This window comes from Oncorhynchus gorbuscha, unplaced genomic scaffold, assembly GCF_021184085.1.
Source record: "Oncorhynchus gorbuscha isolate QuinsamMale2020 ecotype Even-year unplaced genomic scaffold, OgorEven_v1.0 Un_scaffold_1926, whole genome shotgun sequence".
Classification (NCBI taxonomy): domain Eukaryota; kingdom Metazoa; phylum Chordata; class Actinopteri; order Salmoniformes; family Salmonidae; genus Oncorhynchus; species Oncorhynchus gorbuscha.
This window is the reverse complement of record NW_025746573.1, coordinates 67,168-86,652: the sequence shown is the minus strand read 5'-3', so window position 1 is coordinate 86,652 and position 19,485 is coordinate 67,168. Positions and strand designations below refer to the sequence as shown.

The 19,485-nt window shown below is 45.9% G+C and overlaps 3 non-coding genes across 3 annotated transcripts; all 3 read left to right on the top strand.

The window, feature by feature from the left end:
• Positions 1 to 14,142: 14,142 nt before the first annotated feature.
• On the top strand, positions 14,143 to 14,214 carry trnae-cuc. The gene has a single exon. It is a non-coding gene; the product is annotated as a tRNA-Glu (tRNA).
• A 3,978-nt stretch (positions 14,215 to 18,192) lies between these two features.
• trnae-cuc lies at positions 18,193 to 18,264 on the top strand. The gene has a single exon. It is a non-coding gene; the product is annotated as a tRNA-Glu (tRNA).
• A 903-nt stretch (positions 18,265 to 19,167) lies between these two features.
• trnae-cuc lies at positions 19,168 to 19,239 on the top strand. The gene has a single exon. It is a non-coding gene; the product is annotated as a tRNA-Glu (tRNA).
• The last annotated feature ends 246 nt before the right edge of the window (positions 19,240 to 19,485 follow it).

Genomic DNA, 19,485 nt, shown 5'->3' with positions numbered 1-19,485 from the left:
TGTGATACAGTGAATTATAAGTGAAATAATCCCAATGTAAACAATTGTTGGAAAAATGACTTGTGTCATGCACAAAGTAAATGTCCTAACCGTCTGCCAAAACGATCGTTTGTTAGCAAGAAATGTGGGGAGGGGTTGACAAACAGGTTTTAATGACTCCAGCCTAAGTGGATGGAAACTTACGAATTCAACTATATGTACCATTTCAAACTGGGAAACGAATTGCACTGAAGTACCCTTCCCTGGTGGTCTAGTGGTTAGGATTCGGCGCTCTCACTGCCGCGGCCCGGGTTCGACTCCTGATTTCCACTGTAGTACCCTTCCCTGGTGGTTCGACTCTCAGTTCGACTCCTGATTTGCACTGTAGTACCCTTCCCTGGTGGTCTAGTGTTTAGGATTCTGCGCTCTCACCGCCGCAGCCCGGGTTCGACTCCTGATTTCCACTGTACTACCCTTCCCTGGTGGTTCGACTCCCAGTTCGACTCCCGATTTGCACTGTAGTACCCTTCCCTAGTGGTCTACTACTCTTTTGCTACATGTTTACTTGTACAACCTGTCACAATTAATATAGGTTATCGCACATATGTACCAGCTCACACTTGGAACCGATTTGCACTGTAGTACCCTTCCCTGGTGGTCTAGTGGTTAGGATTCGGCGCTCTCACCGCCGCGGCCCGGGTTCGATTCCTGATCAGGGAACTACTCTTTTGCTACATGTTTACTTGTACAACCTGTCACAATGAATATAGAAGGTTATCGCACATATGTACCAGCTCACACTGAGAACTGATTTGCACTGTATTATCCTTCCCTGGTGGTCTAGTAGTTAGGATTCGGCGCTCTCACCGCCGCGGCCTGGGTTCGATGCACGGTCAGGGAAATAGTCTATGCTCCTTCTTTACTTCTGCAACCTGTCACAATGAATATAGAATGTTATCGCACATATGTACCAGCTCACACTGGGAACTGATTTGCACTGCAGTGTCCTTCCCAGGTGTTCTAGTGGTGCACCAGACCCTCTTGCAGCAAAGCACCCCCACAACATGATGGTGTTCTTCGGCTTGAAAGCCTCCCCCTTTTCCCTCCAAACATAACAATGGTCATTATGGCCAAACAGTTCGATTTTTGTTTCATCAGACCAGAGGACATTTCTCCAATAACTAGGATCTTTGTCCCCAAACTGTAGTATGGCTTTTTTTATGGCAGTTTTGGAGCAGTAGCTTCTTCCTTGCTGAGCGGCCTCTCGGGCTATGTCGATATAGGACTCGTTTGCCTGTGGATATAGACCATTTTGTACCTGTTTCCTCCAGCATCTTCACAAGGTCCTTTGCTGTTGTTCTGGGATGGATTTGCACTTTTCGACCCAAAGTACGTTCATCTCTAGGAGAGAGAACGCGTCTCCTTCCTGAGCGGTATGACGCCTGCGTGGTCCCATGGTGTTTATACTTGCGTACTATTGTTTCTACAGATGAGCTAGGTACCTTCAGGCGTTTGGAAATTGCTCCCAAGGAGGAACCAGACTTGTGGAGGTCTACATTTTTTTCTGAGGTCTTGGCTGATTTCCTTTGCTTTTCCCATGGAGTCAAGCAAAGAGGCACTGAGTTTGAAGGTAGACCTTGAAATACATCTACAGTTACACCTCCAATTGACTCAAAGGATGTCAATAAGCCTATCAGAAGCTTCTAAAGCCATGACATCATTTTCGGGAATTTTACAAACTGTTTAAAGGCACAGCCAACTTTGTGTATGTAAACTTCTGGCCCACTGAATTTGTGATACAGTGAATTATAAGTGAAATAATCCCTCTGTAAACAATTGTTGGAAAAATTACTTGTGTCATGCACAAAGTAGATGTCCTAACCGACTGCCAAAACTATCGTTTGTTAGCAAGAAATGTGTGGAGGGGTTGACAAACAGGTTTTAATGACTCAAGCCTAAGTGGATGGAAACTTACGACTTCAACTATATGTACCATTTCAAACTGGGAAACGAATTGCACTGTAGTACCCTTCCCTGGTGGTCTAGTGGTTAGGATTCGGCGCTCTCACCGCCGCGGCCCAGGTTCGACTCCCGATTTCCACTGTAGTACCCTTTCCTGGTTGTTCGACTCCCAGTTCGACTCCTGATTTGCACTGTAGTAACCTTCCCTGGTGGTCTAGTGGTTAGGATTCGGCGCTCTCACCGCAGCGTCCCGGGTTTGATTCCTGGTCAGGGAACTACTCTTTTGCTACATGTTTACTTGTACAACCTGTCACAATGAATACAGAAGGTTATCGCACATATGTACCAGCTCACACTTGGAACCGATTTGTACTGTCGTACCCTTCCCTGGTGGTCTAGTGGTTAGGATTCGGCGCTCTCACCGCTGCGGCCCGGGTTCGATTCCCGGTCAGGGAACTACTCTATTGCTACATGTTTACTTGTACAACCTGTCACAATGAATATAGAAGGTTATCGCACATATGTACCAGCTCACAATTGGAACCGATTTGCACTGTAGTACCCTTCCCTGGTGGTCTAGTGGTTAGGATTCGGCGCTCTCACCGCGCGGCCCGGGTTCGATCCCCTGTCAGGGAACTACTCTTTTGCTACATGTTTACTTGTGCAACCTGTCACAATGAATATAGAAGGTTATCGCACATATGTACCAGCTCACACTGGGAACCGATTTGCACTGTAGTACCCTTCCCTGGTGGTCTAGTGGTTAGGATTCGGCGCAAAACTAGGTTATTGCAAAAACTAGGATCTTTGTCCCCAAACTGTAGTATAGCTTTTTTATGGCGGTTTTGGAGCAGTAGCTTCTTCCTTGCTGAGCGGCCTCTCGGGGTATGTCGATATAGGACTCGTTTGCCTGTGATATAGACCATTTTGTACCTGTTTCCTCCAGCATCTTCACAAGGTCCTTTGCTGTTGTTCAGGGATGGATTTGCACTTTTCGACCCAAAGTACGTTCATCTCTAGGAGAATATAGAAGCGTCTCCTTCCTGAGCGGTATGACGCCTGCGTCATACCATGGTGTTTATACTTGCGTACTATTGTTTCTACAGATGAGCGAGGTACCTTCAGGCGTTTGGAAATTGCTCCCAAGGAGGAACCAGACTTGTGGAGGTCTACATTTTTTTTCTGAGGTCTTCCCTGATTTCCTTTGCTTTTCCCATGGAGTCAAGCAAAGAGGCACTGAGTTTGAAGGTAGGCCTTGAAATACATCTACAGTTACACCTCCAATTGACTCAAAGGATGTCAATAAGCCTATCAGAAGCTTCTAAAGCCATGACATCATTTTCGGGAATTTTACAAACTGTTTAAAGGCACAGCCAACTTTGTGTATGTAAACTTCTGGCCCACTGAATTTGTGATACAGTGAATTATAAGTGAAATAATCCCTCTGTAAACAATTGTTGGAAAAATTACTTGTGTCATGCACAAAGTAGATGTCCTAACCGACTGCCAAAACTATCGTTTGTTAGCAAGAAATGTGTGGAGGGTTGACAAACAGGTTTTAATGACTCAAGCCTAAGTGGATGGAAACTTACGACTTCAACTATATGTACCATTTCAAACTGGGAAACGAATTGCACTGTAGTACCCTTCCCTGGTGGTCTAGTGGTTAGGATTCGGCGCTCTCACCGCCGCGGCCCAGGTTCGACTCCCGATTTCCACTGTAGTACCCTTTCCTGGTTGTTCGACTCCCAGTTCGACTCCTGATTTGCACTGTAGTACCCTTCCCTGGTGGTCTAGTGGTTAGGATTCGGCGCTCTCACCGCAGCGTCCCGGGTTTGATTCCTGGTCAGGGAACTACTCTTTTGCTACATGTTTACTTGTACAACCTGTCACAATGAATACAGAAGGTTATCGCACATATGTACCAGCTCACACTTGGAACCGATTTGCACTGTCGTACCCTTCCCTGGTGGTCTAGTGGTTAGGATTCGGCGCTCTCACCGCTGCGGCCCGGGTTCGATTCCCGGTCAGGGAACTACTCTATTGCTACATGTTTACTTGTACAACCTGTCACAATGAATATAGAAGGTTATCGCACATATGTACCAGCTCACACTTGGAACCGATTTGCACTGTAGTACCCTTCCCTGGTGGTCTAGTGGTTAGGATTCGGCGCTCTCACCGCCGCGGCCCGGGTTCGATCCCGGTCAGGGAACTACTCTTTTGCTACATGTTTACTTGTGCAACCTGTCACAATGAATATAGAAGGTTATCGCACATATGTACCAGCTCACACTGGGAACCGATTTGCACTGTAGTACCCTTCCCTGGTGGTCTAGTGGTTAGGATTCGGCGCAAAAACTAGGTTATTGCAAAAACTAGGATCTTTGTCCCCAAACTGTAGTATAGCTTTTTTATGGCGGTTTTGGAGCAGTAGCTTCTTCCTTGCTGAGCGGCCTCTCGGGGTATGTCGATATAGGACTCGTTTGCCTGTGGATATAGACCATTTTGTACCTGTTTCCTCCAGCATCTTCACAAGGTCCTTTGCTGTTGTTCAGGGATGGATTTGCACTTTTCGACCCAAAGTACGTTCATCTCTAGGAGAGAGAAAGCGTCTCCCTTCCTGAGCGGTATGACGCCTGCGTCATACCATGGTGTTTATACTTGCGTACTATTGTTTCTACAGATGAGCGAGGTACCTTCAGGCGTTTGGAAATTGCTCCCAAGGAGGAACCAGACTTGTGGAGGTCTACATTTTTTTCTGAGGTCTTCCTGATTTCCTTTGCTTTTCCCATGGAGTCAAGCAAAGAGGCACTGAGTTTGAAGGTAGGCCTTGAAATACATCTACAGGTACACCTCCAATTGACTCAAAGGATGTCAATTAGCCTATCAGAAGCTTCTAAAGCCATGACATCATTTTCGGGAATTTTACAAACTGATTAAAGGCACAGCCAACTTAGTGTATGTAAACTTCTGGCCCACTGAATTTGTGATACAGTGAATTATAAGTGAAATAATCCCTCTGTAAACAATTGTTGGAAAAATGACTTGTGTCATGCACAAAGTAGATGTCCTAACCGACTGCCAATACTATCTTTTGTTAGCAAGAAATGTGTGGAGGGGTTGACAAACAGGTTTTAATGACTCCAGCCTAAGTGGATGGAAACTTACGACTTCAACTATATGTACCATTTCAAACTGGGAAACGATTGCACTGTAGTACCCTTCCCTGGTGGTCTAGTGGTTCGATTCCCGGTCAACTGGCTACATGTTTACGTGTGCAACCTGTCACAATGAATATAGAAGGTTATCACATATGTACCAGCTCACACTGGGAACCGATTTGAAATGTTGTACCCTTCCCTGGTGGTCTAGTGGTTAGGATTCGGCACTCTCACAGCTGCTGCCTGGGTTCGATTCCCTGTCAGGGAACTACTCTTTTGCTACATGTTTACTTGTACAACCTGTCACAATGAATATAGAAGGTTATCGCACATATGTACCAGCTCACACTTGGAACCGATTTGCACTGTATTACCCTTCCCTGGTGCTCTAGTGGTTAGGATTCAGCGCTCTCACCGCCGCGTCCTGGGTTCGATTCCCATTCAGGGAACTACTCTTTTGCTACATGTTTACTTGTGCAACCTGTCACAATGAATATAGAAGGTTATCGCAAATATGTACCAGCTCACACTGGGAACCGATTTGCACTGCAGTGTCCTTCCCAGGTGTTCTAGCGGTGCACCAGACCCTCCTGCAGCAAAGCACCCCCACAACATGATGGTGTTCTTCGGCTTGAAAGCCTCCCCCTTTTCCCTCCAAACATAACAATGGTCATTATGGCCAAACAGTTTGATTTTTGTTTCATCAGACCAGAGGACATTTCTCCAAAAACTAGGATCTTTGTCCCCAAACTGTAGTATGGCTTTTTTATGGCGGTTTTGGAGCAGTAGCTTCTTCCTTGCTGAGCGGCCTCTCGGGGTATGTCGATATAGGACTCGTTTGCCTGTGGATATAGACCATTTTGTACCTGTTTCCTCCAGCATCTTCACAAGGTCCTTTGCTGTTGTTCTGGGATGGATTTGCACTTTTCGACCCAAAGTACGTTCATCTCTAGGAGAGAGAAGGCGTCTCCTTCCTGAGCGGTATGACGCCTGCGTGGTCCCATGGTGTTTATACTTGCGTACTATTGTTTCTACAGATGAGCGAGGTACCTTCAGGCATTTGGAAATTGCTCCCAAGGAGGAACCAGACTTGTGGAGATCTACATTTTTTTCTGAGGTTTTGCCTGATTTCCTTTGCTTTTCCCATGGAGTCAAGCAAAGAGGCACTGAGTTTGAAGGTAGGCCTTGAAATACATCTACAGGTACTCCTCCAATTGACTCAAAGGATGTCAATTAGCCTATCAGAAGATTCTAAAGCCATGACATCATTTTCGGGAATTTTACAAACTGTTTAAAGGCACAGCCAACTTAGTGTATGTAAACTCTGGCCCACTGAATTTGTGATACAGTGAATTATAAGTGAAATAATCCCTCTGTAAACAATTGTTGGAAAAATGACTTGTGTCATGCACAAAGTAGATGTCCTAACCGACTCCCAAAACTATCGTTTGTTAGCACGAAATGTGTGGAGGGGTTGACAAACAGGTTTTAATGACTCCAGCCTAAGTGGATGGAAACTTACGACTTCAACTATATGTACAATTTCAAACTGGGAAACGAATTGCACAGTAGTACCCTTCCCTGGTGGTCTAGTGTTTTGGATTCGGGCGCTCTCACCGCTGCGGCCCGGGTTCGATTCCCCTGGTCAGAGAACCACTCTTTTGCTACATGTTTACTTGTACAACCTGCCACTATGAATTTAGTAGGTTGTCGCACATATGTACCACTTCAAATTGCAAACCGATTTGCCCTGCAGTGTCCTTCCCAGGTGTTCTAGTGGTGCACCAGACCCTCCTGCAGCAAAGCACCCCCACAACATGATGGTGTTCTTCGGCTTGAAAGCCTCCCCCTTTTCCCTCCAAACATAACAATGGTCATTATGGCCAAACAGTTCGATTTTTGTTTCATCAGACCAGAGGACATTTCTCCAAAAACTAGGATCTTTGTCCGCAAACTGTAGTATGGCTTTTTTATGGCGGTTTTGGAGCAGTAGCTTCTTCCTTGCTGAGCGGCCTCTAGGGGTATGTCGATATAGGACTCGTTTGCCTGTGGATATAGACTATTTTGTACCTGTTTCCTCCAGCATCTCCACAAGGTCCTTTGCTGTTGTTCTGGGATGGATTTGCACTTTTCGACCCAAAGTACGTTCATCTCTAGGAGAGATAACGCGTCTCCTTCCTGAGCGGTATGACGCCTGCGTCATACCATGCTGTTTATACTTGCGTACTATTGTTTCTACAGATGAGCGAGGTACCTTCAGGCGTTTGGAAATTGCTCCCAAGGAGGAACCAGACTTGTGGAGGTCTACATTTTTTTTCTGAGGTCTTGCCTGATTTCCTTTGCTTTTCCCATGGAGTCAAGCAAAGAGGCACTGAGTTTGAAGGTAGGCCTTGAAATACATCTACAGGTACACCTCCAATTGACTCAAAGGATGTCAATTAGCCTATCAGAAGCTTCTAAAGCCATGACATCATTTTCGGGAATTTTACAAACTGTTTAAAGGCACAGCCAACTTATTGTATGTAAACTTCTGGCCCACTGAATTTGTGATACAGTGAATTATAAGTGAAATAATCCCAATGTAAACAATTGTTGGAAAAATGACTTGTGTCATGCACAAAGTAGATGTCCTAACCGTCTGCCAAAACGATCGTTTGTTAGCAAGAAATGTGTGGAGGGGTTGACAAACAGGTTTTAATGACTCCAGCCTAAGTGGATGGAAACTTACGACTTCAACTATATGTACCATTTCAAACTGGGAAACGAATTGCACTGTAGTACCCTTCCCTGGTGGTCTAGTGGTTAGGATTCGGCGCTCTCACAGCCGCTGCCCGGGTTCGATTCCCGTTCAAGGAACTAATCTTTTGCTACATGTTTACTTGTGCAACCTGTCACAATGAATATAGAAGGTTATCGCACATATGTACCAGCTCACACTGGGAACCGATTTGCACTGTAGTACCCTTCCCTGGTGGTCTGTAGTACCCTTCCCCGTGGTTCGATCCCCGGTCAGGGAACTACTCTTTTCCTACATGTTTACTTGTACAACCTGTCACAATGAATATAGAAGGTTATCGCACATATGTACCAGCTCACACTGAGAACCGATTTGCACTGTATTATCCTTCCCTGGTGGTCTAGTGGTTAGGATTTGGTGCTCTCACCGCCGCGGCCCGGGTTCAATTCCAGGTCAGGGAAATAGTCTATGCTCCTTGTTTACTTGTGCAACCTGTCACTATGAATTTAGTAGGTTGTCGCACATATGTACCACTTCAAATTGCGAACCGATTTGCACTGCAGTGTCCTTCCCAGGTGTTCTAGTGGTGCACCAGACCCTCCTGCAGCAAAGCACCCCCACAACATGATGGTGTTCTTCGGCTTGAAAGCCTCCCCTTTTCCCTCCAAACATAACAATGGTCATTATGGCCAAACAGTTCGATTTTTGTTTCATCAGACCAGAGGACATTTCTCCAAAAACTAGGATCTTTGTCCCCAAACTGTAGTATGGCTTTTTTATGGCGGTTTTGGAGCAGTAGCTTCTTCCTTGCTGAGCGACCTCTCGGGGTATGTCGATATAGGACTCGTTTGCCTGTGGATATAGACCATTTTGTACCTGTTTCCTCCAGCATCTTCACAAGGTCCTTTGCTGTTGTTCTGGGATGGATTTGCACTTTTTGACCCAAAGTTTTAATGACTCCAGCCTAAGTGGATAGAAACTTACGACTTCAACTATATGTACCATTTCAAACTGGGAAACGAATTGCACTGTAGTATCCTTCCCTGGTGGTCTAGTGGTTAGGATTCGATTCCCGGTCAGTGAACTGCTCTTTTGCTACATGTTTACGTGTGCAACCTGTCACAATGAATATAGAAGGTTATCGCACATATGTACCAGCTCACACTGGGAACCAATTTGAAATGTTGTACCCTTCCCTGGTGGTCTAGTGCTTAGGATTCGGCGCTCTCACAGCCGCTGCCCGGGTTCGATTCCCGTTCAGGGAACTAATCTTTTGCTACATGTTTACTTGTGCAACCTGTCACAATGAATATAGAAGGTTATCGCACATATGTACCAGCTCACACTGGGAACCGATTTGCACTGTAGTACCCTTCCCTGGTGGTCTAGTGGTTAGGATTAGCTGCTCTCACTGCCGCGACCCGGGTTCGATTCCTGTTCAGGGAACTACGCTTTTGCTACATGTTTACTTGTGCAACCTGTCACAATGAATATAGAAGGTTATCGCACATATGTACCATCTCACACTGGGATCCGATTTGCACTGCAGTGGCCTTCCCAGGTGTTCTAGTGGTGCACCAGACCCTCCTGCAGCAAAGCACCCCCACAACATGATGGTGTTCTGAGCGGGCTCTCGAGGTATGTCGATATAGGACTCGTTTGCCTGTGGATATAGACCATTTTGTACCTGTTTCCTCCAGCATCTTCACAAGGTCCTTTGCTGTTGTTCTGGGATGGATTTGCACTTTTCGACCCAAAGTACGTTCATCTCTAGGAGAGAGAACGCGTCTCCTTCCTGAGCGGTCTGACGCCTGTGCCATACCATGGTGTTTATACTTGCGTACTATTGTTTCTACAGATGAGCGAGGTACCTTCAGGCGTTTGGAAATTGCTCCCAAGGAGGAACCAGACTTGTGGAGGTCTACATTTTTTTTCTGAGGTTTTGCCTGATTTCCTTTGCTTTTCCCATGGAGTCAAGCAAAGAGGCACTGAGTTTGAAGGTAGGCCTTGAAATACATCTACAGGTACTCCTCCAATTGACTCAAAGGATGTCAATTAGCCTATCAGAAGCTTCTAAAGCGATGACATCATTTTCGGGAATTTTACAAACTGTTTAAAGGCACAGCCAACTCATTCTATGCAAACTTCTGGCCCACTGAATTTGTGATACAGTGAATTATAAGTGAAATAATCCCAATGTAAACAATTGTTGGAAAAATGACTTGTGTCATGCACAAAGTAGATGTCCTAACCGTCTGCCAAAACGATCGTTTGTTAGCAAGAAATGTGGGGAGGGGTTGACAAACAGGTTTTAATGACTCCAGCCTAAGTGGATGGAAATTTACGACTTCAACTATATGTACCATTTCAAACTGGGAAACGAATTGCACTGTAGTACCCTTCCCTGGTGGTCTAGTGGTTAGGATTCGGCGCTCTCACCGCCGCTGCCCGGGTTCAACTCCCGATTTCCACTGTAGTACCCTTCCCTGGTGGTTCGACTCCCAGTTCGACTCCTGATTTGCACTGTAGTACCCTTCCCTGGTGGTCTAGTGGTTAGGTTTCGGGGCTCTCACCGCTGTGCCCCGGGCTCGATTCCTGGTCAGGGAACTAATCTTTTGCTACATGTTTACTTGTACAACCTGTCACAATGAATATAGAAGGTTATCGCACATATGTACCAGCACACACTTGGAACCGATTTGCACTGTAATACCCTTCCCTGGTGGTCTAGTGGTTAGGATTCGGTGCTCTCACCGCTGCGGCCCGGGTTCGGCACAGCCAACTCATTGTATGTAAACTTCTGGCCCACTGAATTTGTGATACAGTGAATTATAAGTGAAATAATCCCAATGTAAACAATTGTTGGAAAAATGACTTGTGTCATGCACAAAGTAAATGTCCTAACCGTCTGCCAAAACGATCGTTTGTTAGCAAGAAATGTGGGGAGGGGTTGACAAACAGGTTTTAATGACTCCAGCCTAAGTGGATGGAAACTTACAGCTTCAACTATATGTACCATTTCAAACTGGGAAACGAATTGCACTGAAGTACCCTTCCCTGGTGGTCTATTGGTTAGGATTCGGCGCTCTCACTGCCGCGGCCCGGGTTCGACTCCTGATTTCCACTGTAGTACCCTTCCCTGGTGGTTCGACTCTCAGTTCGACTCCTGATTTGCACTGTAGTACCCTTCCCTGGTGGTCTAGTGTTTAGGATTCTGCGCTCTCACCGCTGCAGCCCGGGTTCGACTCCTGATTTCCACTGTAGTACCCTTCCCTGGTGGTTCGACTCCCGATTTGCTATGTAGTACCCTTCCCTAGTGGTCTACTACTCTTTTGCTACATGTTTACTTGTACAACCTGTCACAATGAATATAGGTTATCGCACATATGTACCAGCTCACACTTGGAACCGATTTGCACTGTAGTACCCTTCCCTGGTGGTCTAGTGGTTAGGATTCTGCGCTCTCACCGCTGCGGCCCGGGTTCGATTCCCGGTCAGGGAAATAATCTATGCTCCTTTTTTACTTGTGCAACCTGTCACTATGAATTTAGTAGGTTGTCGCACATATGTACCACTTCAAATTGCAAACCGATTTGCCCTGCAGTGTCCTTCCCAGGTGTTCTAGTGGTGCACCAGACTCTCCTGCAGCAAAGCACCCCCACAACATGATGGTGTTCTTCGGCTTGAAAGCCTCCCGCTTTTCCCTCCAAACATAACAATGGTCATTATGGCCAAACAGTTCGATTTTTGTTTCATCAGACCAGAGGATATTTCTCCAAAAACTAGGATCTTTGTCCCCAAACTGTAGTATGGCTTTTTTATGGCGGTTTTGGAGCAGTAGCTTCTTCCTTGCTGAGCGGCCTCTCGGGGTATGTCGATATAGGACTCGTTTGCCTGTGGATATAGACCATTTTGTACCTGTTTCCTCCAGCATCTTCACAAGGTCCTTTGCTGTTGTTCTGGGATGGATTTGCACTTTTCGACCCAAAGTACGTTCATCTCTAGGAGAGAGAACGCGTCTCCTTCCTGAGCGGTATGACGCCTGCCTGGTCCCATGGTGTTTATACTTGCGTACTATTGTTTCTACAGATACATTTACATTTACATTTAAGTCATTTAGCAGACGCTCTTATCCAGAGCGACTTACAAATTGGTGCATTCACCTTATGACATCCAGTGGAACAGCCACTTTACAATAGTGCATCTAAATCTTTTAGGGGGGTGAGAAGGATTACTTATCCTGTCCTAGGTATTCCTTAAAGAGATGGGGTTTCAGGTGTCTCCGGAAGGTGGTGATTGACTCCGCTGTCCAGATGAGCGAGGTACCTTCAGGCGTTTGGAAATTGCTCCCAAGGAGAAACCAGACTTGTGGAGGTCTACATTTTTTTCTGAGGTCTTGCCTGATTTCCTTTGCTTTTCCCATGGAGTCAAGCAAAGAGGCACTGAGTTTGAAGGTAGGCCTTGAAATACATCTACAGGTACACCTCCAATTGACTCAAAGGATGTCAATTAGCCTATCAGAAACTTCTAAAGCCATGACATCATTTTCGGGAATTTTACAAACTGTTTAAAGGCACAGCCAACTTAGTGTATGTAAACTTCTGGCCCACTGAATTTGTGATACAGTGAATTATAAGTGAAATAATCCCTCTGTAAACAATTGTTGGATATATTACTTGTGTCATGCACAAAGTAGATGTCCTAACCGACTGCCAAAACTATCGTTTGTTAGCAAGAAATGTGTGGAGGGGTTGACAAACAGGTTTTAATGACTCCAGCCTAAGTGGATGGAAACTTACGACTTCAACTATATGTACCATTTCAAACTGGGAAACGAATTACACTGTAGTACCCTTCCCTGGTGGTCTAGTGGTTAGGATTCGGCGCTCTCACCGCTGTGTCCCGGGTTTGATTCCTGGTCAGGGAACTACTCTTTTGCTACATGTTTACTTGAACAACCTGTCACAATGAATACAGAAGGTTATCGCACATATGTACCAGCTCACACTTGGAACCGATTTGCACTGTAGTACCCTTCCCTGGTGGTCTAGTGGTTAGGATTCGGTGCTCTCACCGCCGCTGCCCGGGTTCGATTCCCGGTCAGGGAACTACTCTTTTGCTACATGTTTACTTGTGCAACCTGTCACAATGAATATAGAAGGTTATCGCACATATGTACCAGCTCACACTGGGAACCGATTTGCACTGTGGTACCCTTCCCTGGTGGTCTAGTGGTAGGATTCGGCGCAAAAACTAGGTTATTGCAAAAACTAGGATCTTTGTCCCCAAACTGTAGTATGGCTTTTTTATGGCGGTTTTGGAGCAGTAGCTTCTTCCTTGCTGAGCGGCCTCTCGGGGTATGTCGTTATAGGACTCGTTTGCCTGTGGATATAGACCATTTTGTACCTGTTTCCTCCAGCATCTTCACAAGGTCCTTTGCTGTTGTTCTGGGATGGATTTGCACTTTTCGACCCAAAGTACATTCATCTCTAGGAGAGAGAACGCGTCTCCTTCCTGAGCGGTATGACGCCTGCGTGGTCCCATGGTGTTTATACTTGCGTACTATTGTTTCTACAGATGAGCGAGGTACCTTCAGGCGTTTGGAAATTGCTCCCAAGGAGGAACCAGACTTGTGGAGGTCTACATTTTTTTCTGAGGTCTTGCCTGATTTCCTTTGCTTTTCCCATGGAGTCAAGCAAAGAGGCACTGAGTTTGAAGGTAGGCCTTGAAATACATCTACAGGTACACCTCCAATTGACTCAAAGGATGTCAATTAGCCTATCAGAAACTTCTAAAGCCATGACATCATTTTCGGGAATTTTACAAACTGTTTAAAGGCACAGCCAACTTAGTGTATGTAAACTTCTGGCCCACTGAATTTGTGATACAGTGAATTATAAGTGAAATAATCCCTCTGTAAACAATTGTTGGATATATTACTTGTGTCATGCACAAAGTAGATGTCCTAACCGACTGCCAAAACTATCGTTTGTTAGCAAGAAATGTGTGGAGGGGTTGACAAACAGGTTTTAATGACTCCAGCCTAAGTGGATGGAAACTTACGACTTCAACTATATGTACCATTTCAAACTGGGAAACGAATTACACTGTAGTACCCTTCCCTGGTGGTCTAGTGGTTAGGATTCGGTGCTCTCACCGCCGTGTCCCGGGTTTGATTCCTGGTCAGGGAACTACTCTTTTGCTACATGTTTACTTGAACAACCTGTCACAATGAATACAGAAGGTTATCGCACATATGTACCAGCTCACACTTGGAACCGATTTGCACTGTAGTACCCTTCCCTGGTGGTCTAGTGGTTAGGATTCGGCGCTCTCACCGCCGCGGCCCGGGTTCGATTCCCGGTCAGGGAACTACTCTATTGCTACATGTTTACTTGTACAACCTGTCACAATGAATATAGAAGGTTATCACACATATGTACCAGCTCACACTTGGAACCGATTTGCACTGTAGTACCCTTCCCTGGTGGTCTAGTGGTTAGGATTCGGCGCTCTCACAGCTGCGGCAAGGGGTTTGATTCCCGGTCAGGGAACTACTCTTTTGCTACATGTTTACTTGTGCAACCTGTCACAATGAATATAGAAGGTTATCGCACATATGTACCAGCTCACACTTGGAACCGATTTGCACTGTAGTACCCTTCCCTGGTGGTCTAGTGTTTAGGATTCGGCGCTCTCACTGCCGCGGCCCGGGTTCGATTCCCGGTCAGGGAAATAGTCTATGCTCCTTGTTTACTTGTGCAACCTGTCACTATGAATTTAGTAGGTTGTCGCACATATGTACCACTTCAAATTGCAAACCGATTTGCCCTGCAGTGTCCTTCCCAGGTGTTCTAGTGGTGCACCAGACCCTCCTGCAGCAAAGCACCCCCACAACATGATGGAGTTCTTCGGCTTGAAATCCTCCCCCTTTTCCCTCCAAACATAACAATGGTCATTACGGCCAAACAGTTCGATTTTTGTTTCATCAGACCAGAGGACATTTCTCCAATAACTAGGATCTTTGTCCCCAAACTGTAGTATGGCTTTTTTTATGGCGGTTTTGGAGCAGTAGCTTCTTCCTTGCTGAGCGGCCTCTCGGGGTATGTCGATATAGGACTCGTTTGCCTGTGGATATAGACCATTTTGTACCTGTTTCCTCCAGCATCTTCACAAGGTTCTTTGCTGTTGTTCTGGGATGGATTTGCACTTTTCGACCCAAAGTACGTTCATCTCTAGGAGAGAGAACGTGTCTCCTTCCTGAGCGGTATGACGCCTGCGTCATACCATGCTGTTTATACTTGCGTACTATTGTTTCTACAGATGAGCGAGGTACCTTCAGGCGTTTGGAAATTGCTCCCAAGGAGGAACCAAACTTGTGGAGGTCTACATTTTTTTCTGAGGTCTTGGCTGATTTCCTTTGCTTTTCCCATGGAGTCAAGCAAAGAGGCACTGAGTTTGAAGGTAGACCTTGAAATACATCTACAGTTACACCTCCAATTGACTCAAAGGATGTCAATTAGCCTATCAGAAGCTTCTAAAGCCATGACATCATTTTCGGGAATTTTACAAACTGTTTAAAGGCACAGCCAACTTAGTGTATGTAAACCTCTGGCCCACTGAATTTGTGATACAGTGAATTATAAGTGAAATAATCCCTCTGTAAACAATTGTTGGAAAAATTACTTGTGTCATGCACAAAGTAGATGTCCTAACCGACTGCCAAAACTATCGTTTGTTAGCACGAAATGTGTGGAGGGGTTGACAAACAGGTTTTAATGACTCCAGCCTAAGTGGATGGAAAATTACGACTTCAACTATATGTACCATTTCAAACTGGGAAACGAATTGCACTGTAGTACCCTTCCCTGGTGGTCTAGTGGTTAGGATTCGATTCCCGGTCAGGGAACTGCTCTTTTGCTACATGTTTACGTGTGCAACCTGTCACAATGAATATAGAAGGTTATCGCACATATGTACCAGCTCACACTGGGAACCGATTTGCACTGTTGTACCCTTCCCTGGTGGTCTAGTGGTTAGGATTCGGCGCTCTCACCGCCGCGGCCCGGGTTCGATTCCCGGTCAGAGAACTAATCTTTTGCTACATGTTTACTTGTACAACCTGTCACAATGAATATAGAAGGTTATCACACATATGTACCAGCTCACACCGAGAACCGATTTGCACTGTATTATCCTTCCCTCGTGATCTAATGGTTAGGATTCGGCGCTCTCACCGTCGCGGCCCAGGTTCGATTCCCCGTCAGGGAAATAGTCTATGCTCCTTGTTTACTTGTGCAACCTGTCACAATGAATATAGAAGGTTGTCGCACATATGTACCACTTCAAATTGCAAACCGATTTGCCCTGCAGTGTCGTTCCCAGGTGTTCTAGTGGTGCACCAGACTCTCCTGCAGCAAAGCACCCCCACAACATGATGGTGTTCTTCGGCTTGAAAGCCTCCCCCTTTTCCCTCCAAACATAACAATGGTCATTATGGCCAAACAGTTCGATTTTTGTTTCATCAGACCAGAGGACATTTCCCCAAAAACTAGGATCTTTGTCCCCAAACTGTAGTATGGCTTTTTTATGGCGGTTTTGGAGCAGTAGCTTCTTCCTTCCTGAGCGGCCTCTCGGGATATGTCGATATAGGACTCGTTTGCCTGTGGATATAGACCATTTTGTACCTGTTTCCTCCAGCATCTTCACAAGGTCCTTTGCTGTTGTTCTGGGATGGATTTGCACTTTTCGACCCAAAGTACGTTCATCTACCGCTCCTTCCTGAGCGGTATGACGCCTGCGTGGTCCCATGGTGTTTATACTTGCGTACTATTGTTTCTACAGATGAGCGAGGTACCTTCAGGCGTTTGGAAATTGCTCCCAAGGAGGAACCAAACTTGTGGAGGTCTACATTTTTTTCTGAGGTCTTGGCTGATTTCCTTTGCTTTTCCCATGGAGTCAAGCAAAGAGGCACTGAGTTTGAAGGTAGGCCTTGAAATACATCTACAGGTACACCTCCAATTGACTCAAAGGATGTCAATTAGCCTATCAGAAGCTTCTAAAGCCATGACATCATTTTCGGGAATTTTACAAACTGTTTAAAGGCACAGCCAACTTAGTGTATGTAAACTTCTGGCCCACTGAATTTGTGATACAGTGAATTATAAGTGAAATAATCCCTCTGTAAACAATTGTTGGAAAAATGACTTGTGTCATGCACAAAGTAGATGTCCTAACCGACTCCCAAAACTATCGTTTGTTAGCACGAAATGTGTGGAGGGGTTGACAAACAGGTTTTAATGACTCCAGCCTAAGTGGATGGAAACTTACGACTTCAACTATATGTACCATTTCAAACTGGGAAACGAATTGCACTGTAGTACCCTTCCCTGGTGGTCTAGTGGTTAGGATTCGATTCCCGGTCAGGGAACTGCTCTTTTGCTACATGTTTACTTGTACAACCTGTCACAATGAATATAGAAGGTTATCGCATATATGTACCAGCTCACACTGAGAACCAATTTACACTGAGAACCAATTTGCACTGTATTATCCTTCCCTGGTGGTCTAGTGTTTAGGATTCGGCGCTCTCACCGCCGCGGCCCGGGTTCGATTCCCGGTCAGGTAAATAGTCTATGCTCCTTGTTTATTTGTGCAACCTGTCACTATGAATTTAGTAGGTTGTCGCACATATGTACCACTTCAAATTGCAAACCGATTTGCCCTGCTGTGTCCTTCCCAGGTGTTCTAGTGGTGCACTAGACCCTCCTGCAGCAAAGCAACCCCACAACATGATGGTGTTCTTCGCCTTGAAATCCTCACCTTTTCCCTCCAAACATAACAATGGTCATTATGGACAAACAGTTCGATTTTTGTTTCATCAGACCAGAGGACATTTCTCCAAAAACTAGGATCTTTGTCCCCAAACTGTAGTATGGCTTTTTTATGGCGGTTTTGGAGCAGTAGCTTCTTCCTTGCAGAGGAAGGAGCTTCCTTGCATTTCAAACTGGGAAACGAATTGCACTGTAGTACCCTTCCCTGGTGGTCTAGTGGTTAGGATTCAGCGCTCTCACCGCCGCGGCCCGGGTTTGACTCCCGATTTCCACTGTAGTACCCTTCCCTGGTGGTTCGACTCCCAGTTCGACTCCCGATTTGCACTGTAGTACCCTTCCCTGGTGGTCTAGTGCTTAGGATTCGGCGCTCTCACCGCTGCGGCCCGGGTTCGATTCATGGTCAGGGAACTAATCTTTTGCTACATGTTTACTTGTACAACCTGTCACAATGAATATAGAAGGTTATCGCACATATGTACCAGCTCACACTTGGAACCGATTTGCACTGTCGTACCCTTCCCTGGTGGTCTAGTGGTTAGGATTCGGCGCTCTCACCGCCGCGGCCCGGGTTCGATTCCCGGTCAGGGAACTACACTTTTGCTACATCTTTACTTCTACAACCTGTCACAATGAATATAGAAGGTTATCGCACATATGTACCAGCTCACACTGAGAACCAATTTTCACTGTATTATCATTCCCTGGTGGTCTAGTGGTTAGGATTCGGCGCTCTCACCGCCGTGGCTCGGGTTCGATTCCCGGTCAGGGAAATAGTCTATGCTCCTTGTTTACTTGTGTAACCTGTCACTATGAATTTAGTAGGATGTTGCACATATGTACCACTTCAAATTGCAAACCGATTTGCCCTGCAGTGTCCTTCCCAGGTGTTCTAGTGGTGCACCATACCCTCCTGCAGCAAAGCACCCCCACAACATGATGGTGTTCTTCGGCTTGAAATCCTCACCTTTTCCCTCCAAACATAACAATGGTCATTATGGCCAAACAGTTCGATTTTTGTTTCATCAGACCAGAGGACATTTCTCCAAAAACTAGGATCTTTGTCCCCAAACTGTAGTATGGCTTTTTTATGGCGGTTTTGGAGCAGTAGCTTCTTCCTTGCAGAGGAAGGAGCTTCCTTGCATTTCAAACTGGGAAACGAATTGCACTGTAGTACCCTTCCCTGGTGGTCTAGTGGTTAGGATTCAGCGCTCTCACCGCCGCGGCCCGGGTTTGACTCCCGATTTCCACTGTAGTACCCTTCCCTGGTGGTTCGACTCCCAGTTCGACTCCCGATTTGCACTGTAGTACCCTTCCCTGGTGGTCTAGTGGTTAGGATTCGGCGCTCTCACCGCTGCGGCCCGGGTTCGATTCATGGTCAGGGAACTAATCTTTTGCTACATGTTTACTTGTACAACCTGTCACAATGAATATAGAAGGTTATCGCACATATGTACCAGCTCACACTTGGAACCGATTTGCACTGTCGTACCCTTCCCTGGTGGTCTAGTGGTTAGGATTCGGCGCTCTCACCGCCGCGGCCCGGGTTCGATTCCCGGTCAGGGAACTACTCTTTTGCTACATCTTTACTTCTACAACCTGTCACAATGAATATAGAAGGTTATCGCACATATGTACCAGCTCACACTGAGAACCAATTTTCACTGTATTATCATTCCCTGGTGGTCTAGTGGTTAGGATTCGGCGCTCTCACCGCCGTGGCTCGGGTTCGATTCCCGGTCAGGGAAATAGTCTATGCTCCTTGTTTACTTGTGTAACCTGTCACTATGAATTTAGTAGGATGTTGCACATA